Source organism: Mus musculus, chromosome 19 (genome assembly GCF_000001635.26).
Source record: "Mus musculus strain C57BL/6J chromosome 19, GRCm38.p6 C57BL/6J".
In the NCBI taxonomy this organism is placed as follows: Eukaryota; Metazoa; Chordata; class Mammalia; order Rodentia; family Muridae; genus Mus; species Mus musculus.
This window is the reverse complement of record NC_000085.6, coordinates 54579349-54594063: the sequence shown is the minus strand read 5'-3', so window position 1 is coordinate 54594063 and position 14715 is coordinate 54579349. Positions and strand designations below refer to the sequence as shown.

General features: G+C 42.0%; 1 long non-coding RNA gene across 1 annotated transcript in view; it reads right to left on the bottom strand.

Moving 5' to 3' along the window:
- Positions 1-7639: 7639 nt before the first annotated feature.
- Positions 7640-14715, bottom strand: part of Gm31301 — a 120560-nt gene continuing 113484 nt past the window's right edge. Inside the window, exons 3-4 of the long non-coding RNA XR_386801.2 lie at positions 13775-13935; positions 7640-7674 (exon numbers count right to left, since the gene is read on the bottom strand). This is a non-coding gene — a long non-coding RNA (predicted gene, 31301). The remainder of the gene's footprint in view (positions 7675-13774; positions 13936-14715) is intronic.

Sequence of the window (14715 nt, the reverse complement as noted above, 5' to 3'; positions counted from 1 at the left end):
GCTCTGCATCAGAATGACACAGTTTTTACTGTTTTCAGTGTATTTCAACATCTCATTGTTCTCGTTATTACCGAAATTCCATAATCAGTGTTAAGCTTTACTCTTTCTTGGTATTATCCATTCTTTGGGTTTGGACAAGTGTGTAATGCCATGTGTGTGCCTTGGAGTGTCACACAAGCAGCTTCTGTTTCCGAGAGCCCCTTTGCTCACCCTCTCACCCCTCCTCTGTTCTTTGACATGGCTGCGAACCACTTTTAATTTTTACTGTCAACTTAGCTTGTCATAGAGCTCCTGTTTTGTTTGTTTTCTTATGATGAGTTGGCTTTATGCTGACTATTTCAAGCTATCACCAAGGACCTGTGGGGATAGCTCCATCAGTGCAGATCTTGCTATGCACGCACAAGTGCATGAAGGCTTGAGTTTGATTCTCAGAGCCCATGGTTAACAAACAAACAAACAAACAAACAAACAATCCCAAAGTCTGGCATGATGGTGCATTACTGTCATCATAGCATTGGGAGATGGAGAAAAGAATGCTTCAACCTACAACCCAGCTATTCAGTGACTCCAGATCAAGAAGACCCCCTGCCTTAAAACACAATGTAGTTGATGCCAAAGGAACAACATTTGAGGTTGATCTCTGTCCTCTATATGAATGTGCAGTGACAAGGGTGGGGAGAGGGAGAAGGGAGAAGGGAGAAGGGAGAGGGAGAAGGGAGAAGGGAGAAGGGAGAGGGAGAGGGAGAGGAAGAGGGAGAGGGAAAGGGAAAGGGGACTGGGAAAGGGAGAGGAAGAGAGAGGTACAGAGATAAAGAGGAATATAGAGGCATACAGAAGCAGAGATATACAGAGACATACAGAGGTATACAGAGACAGACAGAGATGAACAGAGAGATGTTGTCAAAACCCCGTCAAATTAGCAGTTTGGACTTTTCAATGGATAAAATGTTCCTTAGAGAGTACAGCATAGATCCAGCTAGCCTCAGAACATGAGCTCAAACAGTGCTGGCATCTAGCCCTCCTATTTTTGGAAACAGGAAACATATGTAATTCAGTCTCACACCATTATTATACCCCATCGTTGTTTTGTGGATAAACCATCAAGTTAATTCAAATGTAATTTGAAATAATTGATTTCAGTAATTTTATTTTATACCTAACCCCATAGACTCAGCCTGTTTCATTTTCTGTTGCCATAGGAACAGGTAAATAAATTAATGGAATTTTCTGGACATGATGGAAAATAATTTGTTTGATGTATTGTTTTCTATTTCATAATGGAACACTTGTCAAACTGAAGGGCTAGAATTTTCCCATCAACTTCAAATATCATAATTTTGATACTATGTACTCTCCCTATCATTACTTTTAGAGATACCAGAAAATTTTGGCTTTGATTCATTATTATAATATTAATGCTGTGCAGAGAACATTTGCATTTTATTTTCTTTTTTTTACATGAACAGCATAGCAATCAAATAGCTGCTCAATAGTGCCCATTTTCTCAAGTGTGACTAGGGACAAAAAGGTAGGGGCTTGTCTTTACCCAAATCATGGAAAATTTCTAACATGTAATAAAGTTTTGAAGATTAACCTGAGAGCATAAATAATTCTTTCTCTAAGGCTTGAGCAAAAATTCAAACCTAAAATCAGGAAGGCCCTTCTACTGCACATGTCCATGGAAAGGAGGGCGTTTCAGAACCTATCCCTGCTCTGAGAAGCTTGCATTCCACATGAGTAGCCCAGGGTTGCAAGTGAACAGCTCTCCATGGGTCCAGGGACCCCCTAGAAATCCTGTCTTGTCTTCACCGAGGCCAGTTTCAGAGGCCAAGAAAGGTACAGCATTGGGGCTGTTTTAAAAGCAACTTCTAAGGATCAAATGGATGCTCTTGTGATAAATCCCCAGTTGGGTTAAGAATGAAGATTCTGAGGCCACACTGTGTGGGTGTGCATTCCAGCGACACCCTTTATTAACTGTAATTGTAAGCAAACTAAGCTGCTTACGTTCTCCAAATCTTAGCTGTGTCCTTTAGAAAATGGGATCTTGCACAGGCATAAGATGCATGGGAATCAGTGGGCTGGGGAGGCGGCTCAGTGTGCGTGGCTCAGTGTACCTGAGTTTGAATCCTTAATACTTACATAAAACCTGAGAAGAAGGGGTCCATCTGAAATCCTAGTCCCAGGAGAGACAGACAGCCCATCCTTGATCCTCAGTGCTTGCTGGTCAGCCAGTGAAGCCAAACTGGCCAACTCCAAGTTCTGTGGCAGAACCTATCTCAAAAACTAAGGTGAAGAGTGATAGATAAATTCACCTCCTGTCAACCTCCGAGCTATGCACTTGCATGCACAGGCAGACACACAGACACACAGACACACAGGCACAGGTATTTACCATAGTGCCTGGCATGTAACAAAAATTCAAGCAACATTGGAGCTCACTGCTACTCTTAAGCAGATTGTCAAGGTTGCTTGTTGGAATTTCATCTGCTTTGATCAGAGAATGCTTTCATCACCGTGATCAGAGACTGTGTCTAGCAATTAAAGATGACTTTAATTAAAATTGGTTGATTATTCATGGTTTTGTAAGTGTTATGCATATGCTTGGCTACATCAGAACAACACATTTACAAACAAAACAAAATGGCAGAATAAGAGAGAGAAGGAGGTGACTCGAAGGTGGCAGTGAGATGGGGGATTTCCATGGACACCTGAGCGTAGGTGTAGGTCTGAGATAATCCGGTGAGTTGGGAAATGAACAGTGCCACAGCTATCAGCTGTCCCAACTCTCTCTCTCTCTCTCTCTCTCTCTCTCTCTCTCTCTCTCTCTCTCTCTCTGTCTCTCTCTCTCTGTCTCTCTCTCTCTGTCTCTCTCTCTCTCTCTCTTTCTCTCTCTCTCTCTCTCTCTCTCTCCAAACCGCTGCTCCTCACCCACACTTTGTTCTTTTAAAATCACTTTATACATTTTAGAGCTGTGCATTCAGTTTTCCTATTTTTCTTATTCTTTTCCATAGTGTGTGTATGTGTGTGTGTTATTTTTGAACTTGTTAGTATGGATGTGTGTACATGTGTGTGGAGAACAGAGACAGACTCCAGTATCTTTCCCCACTCCTTTCCATCTTTTTATTCTGAGACATGGTCACTCAAGAAACCTGAAACTTGTGGCTGGCTAGACAGACTGGCCAGTGACCTGGGGTCAGGGTGTCCATGAGCGTCTTTCTCCTAGATGCTATATCTGTAAGCACACATCACTGTGCTCGGCTTTATACACTGCTGTCGGCCTCTGAAGCCAGTTCTTCTGCTGGAAGAGGAAACACTGTACTGATGTTGATAGCTGTCTCTGTATCTTTTGGAAATGTCTTTTCCATTTGCAGGTTAACAGTCTCGCAAACATTATTAGTGAACACAACCTTCTGTCCTCTAGTCATTGACTAAAATAATTCCTCAAAGCAACCTCTCTGAGCACTGCCAGTGGACCTTGTCAGCCAGCCCCACTCTGCTGCAGCACTGAGCTTTGTCGTGTTGTGTTATCAGTCTGTCACTTTCTTGCTAGACTATAAGCACATGAGAACAGATGCTCTCATGCCTCCTTCAATGGGTAGGCATCTTGACACACAGTCGTCTACAAGTTGGCTCATTGGCGAGAAGAGGCAAGGTTGAAGCCTTCTGTGTTCTCCATGGACTGTCCCCATCCCTCTTGGCAGTAGTAATTCTCATAATGCCTGTATCTTACAGAGTAGGACATACAGGCTAGCTCCTACAGCAGATAATTGGCAAGATTTGGCTCTTATATTTTTATGTTCCACAGTCCTACTGATGCCACAAGCCTACCAGCGGCCCCAGACTTTCATTGGGGATGTGAGAGAAGCTCTTCTTCTGGATTTCAACAGCACTGGAAGCTTCTGAGCCCAGAATATTATAGAGTGCTGGAAAATCCCTATAGACGTCCCTTTAGCATCAACAATGAATCAAGAGCACCGTTCAGCACGGTGGCTGAGAGCAGTACCACGCATGCCTGGCAACCTGAGTTCAGTCCTGGGAATCCACACTAGGAAAGGCTGTCCTTGGAGGTATTCCACCCTTCCACCCTTGCCTGCACTCTCACAAGTTCGTTCTCTCTCTCTCTCTCTCTCTCTCTCTCTCTCTCTCTCTCTCTCTCTCTCACACACACACACACACACACACACACACACACACACATACACACACACACACAAAATTATAATAAATAAAATAAGCTCTAAAACTTCATAATAAAAACTAGAGCTGCTGGGTGCTTATTTTATATCAAATACGTTCTTTTTTCATCCAGAGCTACAGAAGCAGATATCTTAGTATCTCTTCCTACAAAGATGAAAACCAAGGCGTAATGTAATAAAACAACTTTGCCAAAGCCACATGGACAGCCAGGTCTGAAGTATAAAACTTGAACTTTTCTTTTAACTAATTGGTACACAAGGGGCGCTCAAAATCTACAAGCTGACTCCTTGGTAAGAGGAGAGGCAAGATTGAAGGCTTCTGTGTTCTTCATGGACCAGCCCCATCTCTCTTGGCAGTACTAATTCTTAGAACAATGCCTGCATCTTGCAGGGTAGGTTGCATTTCGAAACCTCCTGAACCTTAGTGTTTGTGCCTCTATGTCAATCATGAGATGCCATGTTAGAAATTAAATAAACAGCCCAGTCTCAGACCTGGTCTTAGAGAACCTGAAGTTGGTGGGCAAGTGAAACCCCAAGCTTAGTATATTCTAGACGAGTGACTTAACCAGTGAGATGGGTCCAGAGGAGTGATATTACAACCTGGCACCAAGAGAGCACATCTCCTATCTGGAAGGACTCGTCCTTTGGTGGACACTATAATTTGGTTTGCACTCACACAGCCGCAGGCATTCAAATAAGAATTAATGGCTCTAAGGTAAGTTCTGCCCCTGACTTTTCAGGAAGAAAGTTAACCTTCGACTCCCTGGAGATTCATCCATGGTCTTGACCAGCTTTTTCTTGAACAAAGAATATACTACTTATCCTTAAAATTCCAACCTTAAAAACAAATGGTGCAATTTCAAGTCATTAGACCATTATTAATGTACAGGGGGTGCTTCCAGTATATTTTTATTTCAAAGATACAAAGAAAATCTATTTCATTCATCTTCTTAATATCTCAGATATGAAAAGGTGACTCTCTTAGTTTTAATTTTGAATCATCACAACCAAGAGAAAGCTGGGGAGAAAGGGATTATCTGTCTTATACTTCCACATCACTGTTCATCATCAAAGGAACCTGGAGGCAGGAGCTGATGCAGAGACCACGGAGAGGCGCTGCTTACTGGTTTGTTTCCTATGGCTTGCTCAGCCTGCTTTCTTACAGAACCCAAGACTACCAACCCAAGGTCGGCATCACACACAATGGGCTGGGTCTTTCCCCACTAGTCACTAATTAAGAAAATGTCTTACAGGCCTGCCTACAGCTAGACTTTATGGAATCATTTCCTTAATTGAAGAGTTCTCCTCTCTGAAGACTCTAAGTTGTATCAAGTTGACATAAAACTAGCCAATATAGTGAATAATGTGTAGATTTTATTCTTTAACTTCTTACACCTTATAAAGGATACTCATCTCCTTCTCTTTGCCAAATATATCTTACATTATCCTTTTCTCCATGTTTCAATTCCAGAAATGTTTTCTCTACAACCCAGTGTCCTGCTTCAGTGGCAGTGGTTAAAAATACCCACGGTTCATTTGTCTTCTCCTTGAATTCACTAAATGGTGCAGGCTGATGGATATCTGTAATAGTGGTAGATTTTATGACCCACAAGCAAAAAGTCTTAAATCAATTGAATTTTGTTTGACCATAACTAAGAAAGCATAAAAAGCTTTTTTTTAAATATTTTTATTAGGTATTTTCCTCATTTACATTTCCAATGCTATCCCAAAAGTCCCCCATACCCTCCCCACCACTCCCCTACCCACCCACTCCCACTTTTTGGCCCTGGCATTCCCCTGTACTGGGGCATATAAAGTTTACAAGTCCAATGGGCCTCTCTTTCCAGTGATGGCCGACTAGGCCACCTTTTGATACATATGCAGCTAGAATCAAGAGCTCCGGGGTACTGGTTAGTTCATAATGTTGTTGCACCTACAGGGTTGCAGATCCCTTTGGCTCCTTGGATACTTTCTCTAGCTCCTCCATTGGGGGCCCTGTGATCCATCCAATAGCTGAGTGTGAGCATCCACTTCTGTGTTTGCTAGGCCCAGGCATAGTCTCACAAGAGACAGCTATATCACAGTCCTTTCAGCAAAATCTTGCTAGTGTATGCAATGGTGTCAGCGTTTGGAAGCTGATTATGGGATGGATCCCCGGGTATGGCAGTCTCTAGATGGTCCATCCTTTTGTCTCAGCTCCAAACTTTGTCTCTGTAACTCCTTCCATGGGTGTTTTGTTCCCAATTCTAAGAAGGGGCAAAGTGTCCACACTTTGGTCTTCATTCTTCTTGAGTTTCATGCGTTTAGCAAATTGTATCTTATATCTTGGATATCCTAAGTTTCTGGGCTAATATCCAATTATCAGTGAGTACATATTGTGTGAGTTCTTTTGTGATTGGGTTACCTCACTCAGGATGATGCCCTCCAGGTCCATCCATTTGCCTAGGAATTTCATAAATTCATTCTTTTTAATAGCTGAGTAGTACTCTATTGTGTAAATGTACCACATTTTCTGTATCCATTTCTCTGTTAAGGGGCATCTGGGTTCTTTCCAGCTTCTGGCTATTATAAATAAGGCTGCTATGAACATAGTGGAGCATGTGTCCTTCTTACCGGTTGGAACATCTTCTGGATATATGCCCAGGAGAGGTATTGCGGGATCCTCCGTAGTACTATGTCCAATTTTCTGAGGAACCGCCAGACTGATTTCCAGAGTGGTTGTACAAGCTTGCAATCCCACCAGCAATGGAGGAGTGCTCCTCTTTCTCTACATCCTCGCCAGCATCTGCTGTCAACCCTGGCTTTTATAGAATTTAAATTTCATGGCACATTAAGGAGCGTATTGTTGAGGAAGTAAGAAAAATGACTTGTTGGAACGGAAAGGTTGGGGATTGCATTAGATGTAATCCTAATGCAAGCTTGGTATGGGCTGCTCTCAGACTTTAGCAAAGACCTTAGTTTCTGCTTACTTATTAGACAGAGCCGTCTTAACATAGATCATACCAATTTGGGACTTACTGATTTCAAATGGTACCAAGCCAATATGGTAGCTTAAGTTAAAAGGGTTTGTTACCAGAAAAAAGAGGAGTCTTGTACAAATATGGCCAGAAAATGACAACTCGACAGGCTTCAGGGAACGGAAGCAGAGCCCGAGGGAGCCATCTCTACTAGGACTGTTCCTGTCCTGTTCCCTCTCACTGCTGCTCTCTGTCTTTATGAGCCACATTTATGACTCCAACATGTAGGTGACAGAGCAGTTCAGTCCCTAGAGCTCAGGGTCTCCTTCTCACATTCTCACCTGCTCAGAGTTAGAGCACGTAAGCCTCGCGTTTTCCTTTATATTTTGTCTTGTCACAGACCCATCATAAGTAATAAGGACCAGATGATCCTTCAGCCTTATAAAGATATCAAGGCTGGTGAACATTCTCTTCCTCATCAGACCACTGGGTCACAGAAATGTGTCATGGTATACACCAGTCTGAAAAAGAGCAGAGAGAAAGTGAGTCCAACCATTTCTTTTTGTTTGTTTGTTTTGTTTGTTTGTTTGTTTTCAAGACAGGGTTTCTCTATATAGCCCTGGCTGTCCTGGCACTCGCTTTGTAGACCAGGCTGGCATCGAACTCAGAAATCTGCCTGCCTCTGCCTCCTGAGTGCTGGGATTAAAGTCCAACCATTTCTTAACCATGACTCTCAATACTGGCACCTATGGTGGGCCTTCATACAGGAGAAAATTAAACTCTAAACTCTATGTGGACCTAATTTTGACTGTGCAGTATGAGTTTTTTAACTCTGTATCATCATTTAGACATTATGATCTGAAAGTTTAATATTCCCACCATGGCTTAACCTAGTATCTACCTTTACAAAAGGGAAGAGAGATATAGATGCTATTGAAATGCTCCTGACAAGGAGGTGACAGCCACTAGTTTCCTGTCAAGGAAGTAGCTGAAAAGACTGATCCATTTGTTCAGTGGGGGACATTGCTGGAACAGTCTTTACAAGAACATTTCAAACATTTGTTATATAATGATCTTATCAAAACAAAACAATTGGGAACCGAGTCTATGATAACCACAGTCACCCAAGTGTTAGGGGTTCCCCTGGAAAGTAGCTTGATCACCCACAACGTATGATTACCTTGCTTAGCTTGTTTGTTTGAATTATAGCTTTTTAGTATCCCACCCTGATGGCATAGAAGAAACCAAGTACACAGGCAAGCATTTGTTTGTCCTCTATGATATGCCCATCCCAGATTCTGCTGTGTGTGCAATCAGAGTGGCTAATGCAGCATCCTGCACTACCTTCTGTGGAGAGGGTGGAGTTTGTAAACTGAATGTCAGCAAGGTGAAAACCAGCTTTGCCTGTTCAGCGAGTAAAACCAATGCTTCCAAGTAAAAGGCTTCAAGGTCTCCATGATTGAATGCAATTGTTCAAACAGATACTCTGATTGTCCAGGCAGAAACATTACCAAGACTCTCTTTGTCTGTCTCTAATTAAGTCCATTTCCAGACCTCAGCTTTATCCATCCAGCTTGGACAAACATGTGTGTGATGAATCAGCAGGCAGAGACTAGCTGCTCCTGTTTGATGCACCATGGTCTTGTTTTCTGACAAACCTCCATTCTAGCTGATTGTCCCCAGATCCCCCATTCCCATCAGTAGACAAATCCCATGGTAAATGCAGGGTTTAATGGCATCTACTTTCCACAATTGTTATGCTGGAGGCATTCCTTCTTCTACAACCTCACCACCACACCCTTCTACTTAGTGCCAGCCTAATTAATGAGGCATTACTCAAGTGCACACACTGTCCTGGAGAATGAGAGTACACCAGGAGAACTATTTGCATGGCTCTAACTAGGATATCAGTATTTCCTTGCTTGCAGTATGGTAGATAAAAGGACTCCTATTACAATTCAGCCCTCTGTGGGTGTGTGGAATCTTATTAACTCTTCATTTGTAAGTGAAGGGCTTCCGTGGAACACCAGTAAGCTGGGTATGCTAATACATGTGCCTTGCACATCCCCAGGGAGACCATGAATAACGATTCAGATTTGGATTTGCTTATTATTTATAGATTTTTCTGCTCACCAGTGTTAGGGAGACACCTGATCACAATCTAATTTGATTGCTCTGCCAGTATTTGAGACTTTATATCTTTTCCAATGTTCCTTTAATCCGGGGCATGGAGAGTAGATGCCAGTTCATAATTTACTGCTGCTCATTGTTTCCTGTCTGAAATCAGGATACTCTCACAGTGGTGGATGTTGGTCTAGCAATATGTACCAGCAGAGTAGGCTATGAAACTGGGGATGAAGCAGCCTTGACCTGAGATTGGTTTTCACACACACTGCCAGGTGGTCTCCCACGAGCACAGTGTTCACGCTCTGGAAACAACTGCTGGGATGTTTCTGTCACCCAAGCAGTTGTGCACAGATCTCCCATGGGTCTCAGGGAAAACAGGTGGGGAAGAATTCCTTACTTTTCAGCAATAATCACATCTGGGTCTCTGCACCTTCCTTTCAGATCTGCCTGGTTCTGAGTATTTCATAGTTGTGTATATTTAACTAATTTACACTGATGCCATTCTATTTATTTATCTATCATTTTATTCATTTACATTTTAAATTTTGTCCCTCTTCCCAGTTTTCCCTCTGCAACCCCACCCCACCCCACACCCTTCCCCTTTGTCTCTATGAGGGTGCTCCTCCACCCACCCACCCACTCCCACCTCACCCCTCTAGCATTCCCCTACCCTGTGGAATCCAGCCTCCACAGGACCAAGGGCCTCCTCTCCCACTGATGCCGATAAGGCAGTCCTCTGCTACCTATTGGCTGGAGCTTTGGATCCCTCCATGTGTACTCTTTGGCTGGTGGTTTAGTCCCTGGGAGCTCTGGGTAGTCTGTTTAATTGATCTTGTTCTTCTTATGGGGTTGCAATCCTCTTCAGCTCCTTCAGTCCTTCCCCTAGCTTTTTTAAAGTTCCAAACCTACATAGAATATCTCTTGGTTCTATTCATCCACCACTCGCTCCTCTCTCAAGCTCCTCTCTTGTTGTTAACATATCTGCCGTTCTCCCCCTCTCCTCTCTCCACACTAAGTCTTATTAAGGATGCCCATATGGTATGGTTATGAGTCATTCATTCACTGGGATATGGGCAACTTATGTGTTACTATCCTTCCTAGAAAAGTGACTCCCCTTCTCCCAACAATCATCAAAGGACATCAACTCCCATCTAAAGGTATCTGGAGTTTTCTGCTTCTATTCTGGTATTTTTAACCCTCTTGGTCTTCTGCAGGTCTTGTGTGTATAACCAACGGCTGCTCTGAGTTCATGTGCATAACAACCATGCCATGTCCAGCAGTCACATAGGATTCCTCCCCATCCTCTACCTCTAAAGCCCTTTTTGCTCCTCTCCAACCCCTTCCTAGATGGTCCCTGTGCTTCTGGGGTTGGGTGACATAGATATTCCATCCAGAGATGAACACTCACAGACTCTTAATCTCAGGATTCTGAACAGTTATGAGTTTCTGCACTATCTTTATATATTTTTTCATGATTTTTTTTCTGTGTGGTAAATGATGGCAGGCACAGTAGAAGTCCAATTGAAGGTTACTAATAAGAGATACTTTGTACTGTGTCTTGTTCTGTGGGACACATGGGTTAGCCTGTACCTGTAGGTGTGTTGCAGCCACTCTTTGTCATAGCCAATTGGATTGCTGGACCATCTGTGGTTTGTAATAGAGAGAAACTAGAACATAGTCTGCAAACTGCTTTGGAAATGCCATGTTTTGGGTCACTGGCAGTTGAGAACACTGTTCAAATGTATGTCACTAAGTCCCACCACTTTTAGATTCTACTAAGGTCTCAGAATCCACATATAGGAACCTTGCATTCTTCATCTTTACAAGTGGAGAAATAACACCCATGCTGTTTATCTTCCTGAGACAACCACAGAAAGCGATCCAGATAGCAAGTGGGGAAACTCACTGTGAGCTCCCCACTACTGCAAATCGTGTCACATTACCATGAGAAGGACAGACTTAAAACACCACCCGAAAACAGGGCAGATCTGGAATCTTCATGACTGAACAAAGTAAGTAAATTAACAAGAAGATAAATTCATTTTTCCTTTCACTTACCCTCATCCTATATCTTGTCTTGAAATAAAACTTTCTTTGGATTAAAAACTCTCCTGTGGATGTTATCAATTATGTTGGTGACTTTCTGTCTCTGATTGTTGGTTTGTCTGTCTTTCTGTCTGTCTGTCTGTCTGTCTGTCTCTCTCTCTCTCTCTCTCACACACACACACACACACACATACACACACAGACATACACAAAGGTCTTTTAAAATCAATTCATGCAAATGGATGCAATTCTCCTTGAAGTTGTAATAAAAAAACAAAAGCCATTGAAAGTATGACACACACCAGGGTTGGATACCTTAAGTGTCCCTGCCATGTTTAAAAAGCTCTAAGCTGTGCAGGATGTCATCCAGAAGCGGCTGCTGCAGTCCACCTGCCCTTGTCTACATGAACCCTTAAGCACGAGCAGGCTGCCCAGTTCCCTGCTTCTCTGAATCCTTTGTTCAATCCCATTCGCTTCTCACACACTCATCAGCATGCTGAGCAGAACTCTAGGTACTTCTTTGGCCTTTGATTTTCACATTAAACTATTAGCGTTTGCCTTTTTGAATTGTGTAGTAAGGCTAAAGAAAGGGCTAAATGATGGGGCTGCCTGTGGGCATGGCACCATTCAGGTATCTCTTTTGCATTTTGTGTCTGTTTGCTTCTGTCTGGAGGCAACAGTGCCTTTGAAGAGAACCAGGCATAAGTACGGGCTGTGGCATATTCAAGAGCAGTCTATTGCCTGGGAACTCAATCCCTCTAAATACTTCACTGTTGACTGTAGTGACATGATCACTGTACACAGCTCAATAGACCAAACAGTGCAAGGTTTAGAATGCTAATGATGAAAACCGTGACTTTATTACATTTAAAAGCTAAAGGGAAGTAGATAATTTCTGAAAAGAAAAATTAAGGACTGAGTCAGGAAAATATATGAAACCTAAGTAGACCTGCATATCTTTAAAAACATATGGCAGATAGTTACCCCAAAGCTGCTGGCCAGCTTTTGTGTTCACTTCATTCAAAGAGCTGGGTACCTAGAAACTTGGCCCCATTTTCCAAGGAACCAAAATCAAAATGTCAGGGTGAATCAAATATACATTTTAATATGAAAAGGGAGACATTAGCTGGAGTAATCTTTATGCAAAGTTGAAAGAGAGTATCAACCTAGATTTTTGTATTGGTAATGACTACTGTGATCCACCATAGATCCAGATACTGAATAATTACGTAGGTCATACATCTTGGTTACTGTGTACATTAAACCTATGGAAGAGTAGTTTTATCCCTACTTTGAAGGAATACGAGAGACATCTTTAGGAATGATTGGTAGGTTATGGCTTGGGTTTAAGCACCACTTAATGTTTGGGGCTGGAAAATCTGATTTAGAGGCAAAGTTCTCTTCAATATGCCAAAAGGCAGGGCAGAGAATACCAAATAAAAGTTTTTATTTGTCGGGCAAATAATCCCAGCACTTAGGAGGCAGAGACAGGAGGATTTCTGAGTTTGAGGCCAGCCAGGTCTACAGAGTGAGTTCCAGATCAGCCAGGGCTACACAGAGAAACCCTGTCTTGAAAAAACAAAAACAAAAACAAAAACAAAACAAAACAACAACAACAAAGTTTGTATTTGATGCTTCTGAAAGAAAATGATTGAATCTTTTTTTAATTGTTAATTTTTTTCTGTTAATTTCACCAATGATATTTATGCATCATCCTTCCTGGGATATAATCCCATTTAATTTCCCATGACCTATTGTAGAGAGCACGGAGTAGAACAATGTTTCCCCACTTCCCTTTCAATGTATGGTTTATAGATTTTATTACTTTCTCCTACATTTTTGTTGGCATGGCCTTATTTTAACCTATCCCTTGATTATAAATCACTATGGACTTGAAATGACACCTTATCTATCTTGACTAATATTGCTTCGTTGACTAATTAGTCTTGTCTTCAGAAAGAGAGAGAAGCAGCTGTCCACCCCTGCTTCGCTTGTGCTCAGCTTGTGCTCAGCACTCAATGTGGCTTTGGGGATGTACAGAGCAGATATGGAATGACTCAGTGCTTCAAATATCCACCCTGGGTCTGAACTCTACAAACTTCATCAGGAATATCTTCTCATGACTAAAAATGACCAAGCCCCACATCCAAGAGTCACTTGAAATTTACTCTAGAGGGAAGTTCTTCTGTTTCTGTCACCACCATCTAATTTGCTTTCTCACAATATAAGGGCATCTACAGAGAGAACGGATGGGTCACAGTACTGTTATTGAGGGACACTGGAACCAGCTGCAAGTTACCTGTGGCCTGAACACAAAAGAAATTAATCGAAAGGGGTGTTATTTTTTTCCATTAAGACATACAAACAGTTCTTTATAGTTTTCTACCCCTCCCCCAAATTGCAAACCCCTCCAAAATAAGAGCCATCCAACTGCTGCAACACTCTTACCTTAAAGATGCGTCAAATAAATGTTTACATGGAAGGAAGATCTGTCCACTCACTACTTGAGAATCCTCCATTTGGAGCTGGGCTGACTTGCCATTATCATAGTCATAATGGATGATGCTACCATGGTTATGAGTGTTGAAATTAAGTCCAATATCCCAATACTGAAAGATAAAAAGTTAGGGTGTAAGGAAGACTGGAAAAACAAATGTTTGCAAACCCAAATGGTAGAGAAGTGTTGACTAGTAGGTCAAATAAGGACTCTGAGCTCACTGTTCTGGGAAACAAATCTGCCGTGTTGAGTTTTCTGCCCTCCGTCCAATTTCCTGTGTGGCTACCTACTTCATTTCTCATTCCAAGATTTTATGGGGACTAATGGATTGTTCAACATTTCAATTTCCTTGAAAAGGGAATTCTAGCACTTTTAAATGTATTTTCCCCAGAAGAATGACAATATTATACATGAGATTGTGCAGCAGAGAAATGGGATACAGAAATGAAATTGGAAGAAGAAAGTTAAGGATGAAGGAAAAGATAGGAGGCATCTGTTCAGGGTCAGGAGTGCTTCATCAGAGCAAAGCTGGATGGAAATGACATGTGTGGATTGCCATACTTCAGTAGTTCTAATACCTACTATATAGAATATGTATATTTCATTCCTTAAAGTGTGCATTCTCCCCAGATCCTCTCCTTTCTATACACCATGTGCATGTACACACACACACACACACACACACTTTTATCATCATCATCTCATCATCATCATCACCATCCAAACACAGCACAGGTGGGGAGACCTTATCACTTCTGAATATTACAAAGATATTAACTCATATGTGTAGCTTATAGGAAATAAGACAATAGCGACACTTCTTAAAAGTTAATCTTCTAAAACTACACTTAATAGAAATGTGAGCCAACTAAAATAACTTTCTGGAGTAAAT